This window comes from Myotis lucifugus, unplaced genomic scaffold, assembly GCF_000147115.1.
Source record: "Myotis lucifugus unplaced genomic scaffold, Myoluc2.0 scaffold_188, whole genome shotgun sequence".
Lineage (NCBI taxonomy): Eukaryota > Metazoa > Chordata > Mammalia > Chiroptera > Vespertilionidae > Myotis > Myotis lucifugus.
Genome location: NW_005871236.1, coordinates 207,021 through 215,695, shown reverse-complemented (window position 1 = coordinate 215,695; position 8,675 = coordinate 207,021). Strand labels below are relative to the sequence as shown.

Genomic DNA, 8,675 nt, shown 5'->3' with positions numbered 1-8,675 from the left:
TGGCCCAGTGGTCTCCCTCGCATGCTACCAGCGAGCTCCCTCCATGAAGCAAGCCAGTTCTACCTCTTGTACCCTCATGCACTGGGAGTTGTCTGAACTCCATTTCTGTAAATTGTGAGTGACACCACCTGCACATTAACTTCACGGGGCTGCTTTAAGAAGCAACATTTTTTAAATGAATCACTGTGTAAATATAAGCATCCTAACTAACCTGTCTTTGAATATCTCCTTTGTGACTTCAAAGGGCAAAGAACAATTTTAACAGCAACTTGTAGACTTCACTTCACCTATGTATATCGCTCTTTCCCCGCCACAGTGTAGACCTTTTGAATGCAGCGACGGGGTCTTAGGTATCTTCATATTCCCTCATGCACCAACTGCAGAGCTTAGCAAACCACTTGGACTTAACAAATCATTAATAACTAACTTAATTTTAAAACCAAACCACCCTGTTCTTCCTCATCATGAGGCATCTCTTTAATTCATAACCAACCACCTTTATCTCTTTTCTGGATTAAGGCATAGCATTAATGATCAATGATTAAGTTTCGCTATCACCTCTGTTGGACCATGGGGCTGCAATTGTTTCTTTCCCTAGTGACTGATCTTTCTGATTCTTCTGACCAGAGGTTGTGAGTATGAATCACACGCTCCCTGCTCCTGCGCACAGAGCAGTTTCTGCAGGGTCTGGGAGCAGCACGCCGGAGCTGCTCACTTGACCTCAGCACATCCGCAGATCTGGCTGCTGCTGGCTGCCTCTGCAGAGGCCTCTCAACCCAAGTGGATTAAGACTGGCTGGGTCTTCAGAGAAAGGCACATTGTCAAGTCTGCTTCTGGCTGTCTTCCCAGGGGGTGACAGCAGTGGGGGGTTAGGAAGTGAGCACGGGGCTGAGTGCTGCCATTTTCCTTCATAGGCAAACGTTCCCTTCTTCCTTCAACACAACTAAAACGAAAGTCCTTTCCAGCTCTCATTTTAGATGTCTACCATCGCAGCAGTGACTCATTCTTCCCCTCTCCTGGCAGATGTCTGAGGGGTATTTGCGGTGGGAGGGTGGGGAGTGGGGAGGTAATGTGGGGGAGGAGTTGTAGGGGTGCTTCCATTTGAATGGTCTTAAAAAAAGTTCTTCTGTTCAAAGAGCTTGAGTTAAAACAGGAGCTACCTGAGAGTTTAATTTAATCTAATTAAATGTACTACATGGATACTGGGCACCCAGGTCTTTAAAAAAAAAACCTGGGGGTGTGGGAGGGGCATGTAGGAGGCAGCTCATCAGTGATTCTTTCTCATCATTGATGTTTCTATCTTTCTCTCCCTCTCCCTTCCTCTCTGAAATCAATAAAAAATATTTTTAAAAAAATCCTGGGCTCCTTCTTTACATGGTGTGTAGTACCATGGAAAGAAAATGACAGGAAGGCCCTGGTTGAACTTGAACAGGATAACTCTGCTCCAGTTATGACCACGCACCCCAGACTCATTTGCATAGATGAGTCATTATGGGTGAGTCTGGACCACGTACCCCAAGCTCATTTGCATAGGACAAGGAGTCCCAGGTTGTCAGTGACATGCTAATTGGGTACTAATCTACTTTTTCCACGCAGACACATCCCTTCGGGCCTGTACAATTGATGATGTGGGGGAGATTCTCTATGTGGGTGACCCACAGGCACTTCAAACTCACCATGTTCAAAGCTAAACTCAGCATTTCCACCCCAAACCTGCTCATTCCCTTCTGCTTTCTTTTTCAGTTGGTGGCACCCCATGTACACAGTCATCCAAGTTAGAAACCTGGAAGTCATTCTTAATGCCTAGTTTTTCTCCACCACTGCACCGAACATCCAATTGCCAAGTTCTTAAACTTTTGGAAACTTTCCCACTTCCACATCCCCAATGCCCCCGCCCAGATGCAAGCTCTCATCATCTCTCACTTGGAATACTGCCATTGCCTCCCCAGGAGCCCTTGGAATGATCCACCTAAAACTCACATCTGTACCTGTTGTTATTTCCTTAAGTCGTGTCTGTAGTTCCCCTAAATCTATAAAAGAGAGTCCGAAAGTTTTTAACAGCGGTGCTTCATCTGGCACTCAAGATCCTCCACCTGCATAGGGCCTGCCTACATCTTTAGTCATGTGTCTCTTCATTCACTTTTGTACTTTATGCATCTGCCACCACAAATTGATCATTGTTTTTCCTTTGGTACTTGGCTGGAGTATACCTGGTATTATCTAAATTAAGATTTTCTATTCTACTTAGGATACTCTTTTCCTGGTCTTTCACTTGAGAGAGAAGAATTGGGGGAGGTGGGTTTTCTTGGTCTTTGCCTGTGGGGGTTTCCAGGTTGATGGTGTCTCCACCACCCTGCTATTTGGGACACAGGAAAAAGGAAAAGCCAGGGAACTCACCATGGTGTTGTTCCCCAAGTCCTGAGGTTCAAGGCAGTACACCTTTGTCCTTCCACCTTTCAGCATCTTCCTGTGTTTGTTGTGTTACATCTGGGAAGTTCTTCGCTATAAGAGAAGGGCTACTGAGAAATGCAGCTATTCTATCTTGGCCGAGACAAAAGTCCACCAATTAAGCTATAATGAATAAATCAAAGGGGCTGCTTGAGAAAGTTATAGCCCAGCTGGGTAGTTTGAAGGATGTATTATCCTCTATTTTGGAGAATATTGAAGAGAAAAGCCCTGCTCTGGGGTTTTGGGATATATTCTGAATATCAGAGTGATGAAGAGTTATTCTCTAGCAAATTCCAGAGAGGAGTTTATCGGAGAAAAACCTATAAAACTGAACACTGTTTTATGAAGAGTCTGGGAAGAGAGAGTGGGCTGGGATCAATCAGACTGTCTTAATAAGGCTAACCAGAGACCATCACCACCGTAATCGGTCCTATCTCTACTGAAGGTCAAAAAAAACCTCTAAGGCAGCGGTTCTCAACCTGTGGGTCGCGACCCCTTTGGGGGTCGAACGACCCTTTCACAAGGGTCGCCTAAACACATCCTGCATATCAGATATTTACATTACGATTCATAACAGTAGCAAAATTACAGTTATGAAGTAGCAACAAAAATAATTTTATGGTTGGGGGTCACCACAACATGAGGAACTGTATTAAAGGGTCTCGGCATTAGGAAGGTTGAGAACCACTGCTCTAAGGCATCCCCAGATGAGCTTCATTAACTCCCCTTGTGGAAGGGAGGCCGAAAATCTACATAGGGACAGTTTAAGTTCTCAGTTTAAGTTCTCAGTTTAAGTAACAGCCCCACACGTCCAGCCACTAATAAAAGAGACTTCAAGTTGGCAACTTTGGGCAACCGTATGCAGCAGCCTTTAATTGGACAAGAAAACAAGAAGCTATGAGCAAGGACTGTGTAGTCCAGAAGGAAGGCATAGTTTGGGAAGTCCCCTACTTAGACTCTAGAATGGACTGTATTCAGGATCCCTCCTTCTTCCCCTCTGCCCATGTCCTGTGGCTAGGAATGGCTTGTTAGGAAGGATAGAAGAGGGAGAAGTTAGTTACTTCTTAGAGGTGACATGATCACCCCTATCCAGACACTGAAAGAGTGCCAAGGCTGCACCCCACTCTTTGGCAAGGACTTTGAGAGTTTTGAAGTAGGGAATCCTGAAATATATTGAATTAAAATGGAACACAGTGGTCCATCTGATATTTTCCCCTTTAAATCCCAAGTTGGAGTTACAAATGTAATTATGATTCTATGAATTAATGAATTCTGCACTGAAAGCATTTTCCCTTTCATATTCCCTTCCCACCTGGAAACTTATTAATGGTTCACTCTTGGACTTATATGACCCATATCCTACCGTCTCACTGCAGACTTAGATAGCCTAAAAGTGGTAAGAGGCAAGTTCATAGATCTGGATAATCTGATCTACTCCCTCATTTTCCAGGTAACGAAACTGCAGTATAAGGTGAATTTCTCAAGGTTGTTAAACAAGTCAGTCCTATCTCAAAACTAGGCCGCCCCACTTTGAATTACCAAACCCTCCTAGCCCAAGAAACAGTGAAACTTTCTCTTTCCTATTCATGAATCTTCTTAGTGGCATATTACACAGGGAGACTTTGACATCTCCTAACAACCTCTGAAGCATCTGCTGTTGGCCTGGTGATGGGAAACATGCCAGGAAATAAACGTTTATTTATTTGTATATGAATAATTGAGGAGTCGGGCAATCTGTCAGCAAATGGTAGACAAGTAGAACAGACAAAAAGCACATGGGAACCCTCCAGTCAGAAAGAACATTTCTGAGAAATACAGAAACTCACTCTCCCCACTGCAGCCACCATGGGGAGGGGCTTCAGAGCCCACTGGGCATCGGAGAGACAGGTGTTAGCTCATCACCACAGCACCAGGGCCCAAAGGCAACTCCCACAAGCAGAAAAGGAGGAACTGGTCCTAAAACTGAGGCAGAAGCAGTGATTTGCTTTTGTGTTGAGAGTGAAGGGCTCTCATGAGGCAGAGACAGAGCTGTCCCACACAAAGGGAAGAAGTGTTTGGCGGGGGGGTTGTTTGTTGTTCGTTAGCCTTTATATTTTTTGAAGCAGTAAGTGGTGGTGAAAGACCTCTACATAGGCAGGTCGTTCTCATCTTTGGGCCACACTTCTCTTAGTCAAAGGGCATAAACCACCTTTTTCTGACGTATAAGAAGAATCAAATTAGACATGTGTTTGCTCATGGACCACATGCAAGGCACATGCAAGTGTTTCTGACTCTGGGAAATAAAGATGAATCAACAGGAGCTTAGCATCTGGAGAGGGTCAGGCTGCACACACCATTAGCCTTATCTCCAGGCAGGAGGTGAAAAGTGATGCTATGAGATAAAGGATGAAGAACAGGAGAAATTCAAAGGAGAGTTCATTCCTAACATGGACAATGAAGGAGCATCCACGTTTTCCGAGGAAATGACATTTCTTGGACATTTAGAGAAGGAATAAAACATCTCAGGCAGGGGCAGGCATGCTGAGTCTGGGAAGGGAAGATACTGCAAGAGATTCATTCCACAGGGGAAAGAAAGAAACTGAGTTTAAAAAAAAAAGTTTCTAGAATCTGGCTCATGCCACAGGGCTTGGGGAGATTTAGTTGTTTATTTGTTTCTTTTTGCTTTAAATACACTCTTAAGCTCCCATTGGTCTCCTCTCCCCTGGAGCCTGGGATGGGTGGGGCCGGGGGGCGGCAATCAAAAGACCACCAGCACTTAAAGCTGTTTGAACTCACCTCTAAAAATATTTCGGGACAGAAAGTGTGCCAGCATTGAAATATATCCACCATGTCCGTCTCTTTAAAAGTCACTATTTTGATTTCCATTTTCTTGCCAGCATGCCGTGGGACCCTGTTGCTAAGAGCCCAGGGCCCATCAGCTTTTTCAGTTTCCCTTCCACTGTCTCCTTCCAGAGCATTTAAAGGGCCAGCTGCACAGACTTGCTGTGGTGGAAGGAGTGGGACTTGCTGCATCGAAGATACCTGTGCGATGTGACTGGGGCGAGGAATGGCTGCCCACTGGGCAGTTGGGTGAAGGGGTTGGCAGCAGCAGGAGGGGAGTGTCTGAGCAGGACCAGGTGCCACCTACTTCTCTGCCATTTTCCAGACCTGCTCCTGACCCCTCGCCTCCCCTCCTCTCAACCAGCACCAGTGAAAAGGGGAGAGGGGGGTGTGGCTCCACAATAGGGCCCGGGATGTGCTCACTCTGGGAGTTCCTCTTCCTCCTCCTCATCTGTGCTTCACCCAGATTCATGGTAGACGGATCCCATGCTGAGGGAGGATCTCTCTGAGCGTGTGCGTGGGATAAATTTGGAGAAGGCTCTAGGCCTGTCAGCACAGATGAACCCAGGAGGGCCCACTGCTAAGTGGGAGAGACATCCAAAGGCACCCTGCCATGCTCAGGGGCCTCCGGTGGAAATGGCCTGCTCCAGGTCTTCCTCGGGGACAGAACTGGACTCTTCGCTGCTGTACAGCGGGAAGCATGGACCAGATTCTAAGACATAGTGATGGAAATACTTTGCTTCTACCAACTGGCAACAGAACAGATCTAGAAAATAAAATGCACACTGAAGCACAGAGCTCACCAGTTAACCAGATTGAAACACCTCCTAAAAGAGGAGGGGACCACAGAGAAGTGGAGGTGATAGAGCCACTGTGGTTCCAAGAAGCTGAATTTCCTGTGTGATCCTGTGGCTTGTAGGCAGAAAGACCTTCACCTCTCTCAGGGCTTCTGCAGGGAGATCCCCACTGGGCTTGTGGAAACAGCCTGGATTTCACGGTGAATATCCTACACAAGGTGCTCTTCAAAACTGAGCAAACCAGCCTTTGGAAAAGTTAAAAATAAAAGGAGTAATATTAATATAAATATTATACCCTATATAATAAAAGCCTAGATGGCATCACGCGACGTCATCACAAGATGGCCGTCAGGGGAGGGCACTTGTGGGTGATCAGGCTGGCAGGGGAGGGCAGTTGGGGGCAATTGGGCTGGCAGGGAAGGACAGTTGGGGGGGACCAGGCCTGCAGGGGAGGGCAGTTGGGGGCAATTGGGCTGGCAGGGGAGGACAGTTGCGGGGGACCAGGCCTGCAGGGGAGGGCAGTTGGAGGCAAGATCAGGCCAGCAGGGGAGGGCAGTTGGGGGGGGCCAGGCCTGCAGGGGAGGGCAGTTAGGTGTCAATCAGGCTGGCAGGCAGGAGAGTGGTTAGGAGCCAGCTGTCCCGGATTATGAGAGGGATGTCCGACTGCTGGTTTAGGCCTGATCCCACAGGGATCCTAGATTGAAGAGGGTGCAGGCTGGGTTGAGGGACACCCCCCCTTACATGAATTTCGTGCACCAGGCCTCTAGTATTGTTTATAAATAAACACACGTTTTTATATATACATATATAAATAGAAATATAGCAAATGTATAAAATATTCAAGAAATGGTAAATATCAAGTTTACCTCTAGTAAAAAACATAGTTACTTCCAGAGGTAGCATAAGGTTAATTGAATCAAGAAGAAATACACAAGAGGTTTCCATGACATCTGTAGGATTTTCTTTATTAAACAGCATGGTAAGTATATGGGTGCTCATTATATTATTGTGTATACTGGAGGCCCGATGCATGAAATTCATGCAAGAGAAGGCCTTCCTTCCGCTGGCTGCTGGCACCGGCTTCCCTCTGGCACTCAGAACCTGGGCTTCCCTCCCAGCTCCAGCTTCATCTGGAAGGTCGTCCAGAAGGATGTCCAGTCTAATTAGCATATTACGCTTTTATTATTATAGATGCTTGAAATGAAATGTTTTTAGAACATTTGAATATGGTTCATTTAAAATAATTTGAGATATAGTTCTCATACTGAAATTCAGCCATTTAAAGTGTATAATTCAATGGTTTTTAGTATATTCACAGAGCTGTACAACCATCACCACAATCTAATTTTATAACAGATTCCTCACCACCAGAAGAAACATCATACTCACTAGCAGTGAATCACCATGCCTTCCTCCCAACCACCACCCTACTTCCTGTCTCTATAAATGTACCTATTCTAGATAACTCATATAGATTCATCCATATTGTAGCAAGTATCAATATGTCACTCCTTGTGGCTAATTAATATTATACTGTACAGATTTACCACATTTTGCTTATCCTTTTTATCAATTGATATATATTTGGGTTGTTTCCTCTTTTCCTGTTAGGAATCATGCTGTTATAAACAGACATGTACAGATTTTTGTGTGGACATAATTTCAAATTTCTTTTGGGTATCTACCTAGGAGTAAAATCTTTGAGCCCTATGGTAACTCTATGTTTAAATTATTGTGGCACTACCAGATTGCTTCTGAAAATGGCTGTATCATTGTACATTCCCGCCAGCAATGAGGTTTCCAGTTTCTCCACATTCTCACCAATACTTGTTATTGTCCTTTCAATTTTAGTCATTTCAGTGGGTGTGAAGTGTCATCTCATTGTGGGTTTGATTTTCACTTCCCGAATGGCTAATAACATTGAGCACCTTTTCATGTGCCATTGGCCATTTGTATGTCCTTTATGTAGAAATATCTATTCAAATTCTTTGCCTATTTTAATTGGGCTTTTTGTCTTCTTTTTTTTTCACGAATTTGTGTGTCATCCTTGCACAGGGGCCATGCTAATCTTCTCTGTATTATTCCAATTTTATTATATGTGCTGCCGAAGGGAGCAACGGGGCTTTTTGTCTTTTTAGTACTGAGTTGTAAGACTTATTTATATATTCTGAATACAAATCCTTTTTCAAATATATAATTTACAAATATTTTCCCCTATTCTATAGGTTGTCTTTTCACTTTATCAGTGGTGTTCTTTGAAGCACAAAACTTTGTAATTTTAATGAAGCCAAATTTATTTATTTGTTTTTGCTGCTCATGCTCTTACTGCCATGTCTAAAAAATGATTACCTAACCCAATATCACAGAAATTTACTCCTATGTTTTCCACTGAGTTTTATAGATTTATCTCTTACATTTGGGTCAATGGCCCATTTTGAGTTAATTTTTTGTGTCTAGTGTAAGGTAAGACTCCACCTATCTTTTGCATGTGGATTTGGTTGACCAAGAACCATTTGTTGAAAATATTATTTTTAATATTATTCATTCCCAGCATAATTATTCTTTTTAATAAAAGAAGCTTTTATTGTTTTTCTAAAACTTGTTTATAAG

The 8,675-nt window shown here is 44.1% G+C and overlaps 1 non-coding gene across 1 annotated transcript; it reads right to left on the bottom strand.

Annotated features, from left to right (window-relative positions):
- Nucleotides 1-8,075: 8,075 nt before the first annotated feature.
- On the bottom strand, nt 8,076-8,182 carry LOC111827582. The gene has a single exon (XR_002831206.1). It is a non-coding gene; the product is annotated as a U6 spliceosomal RNA (small nuclear RNA).
- Between the last annotated feature and the right edge of the window lie 493 nt (nt 8,183-8,675).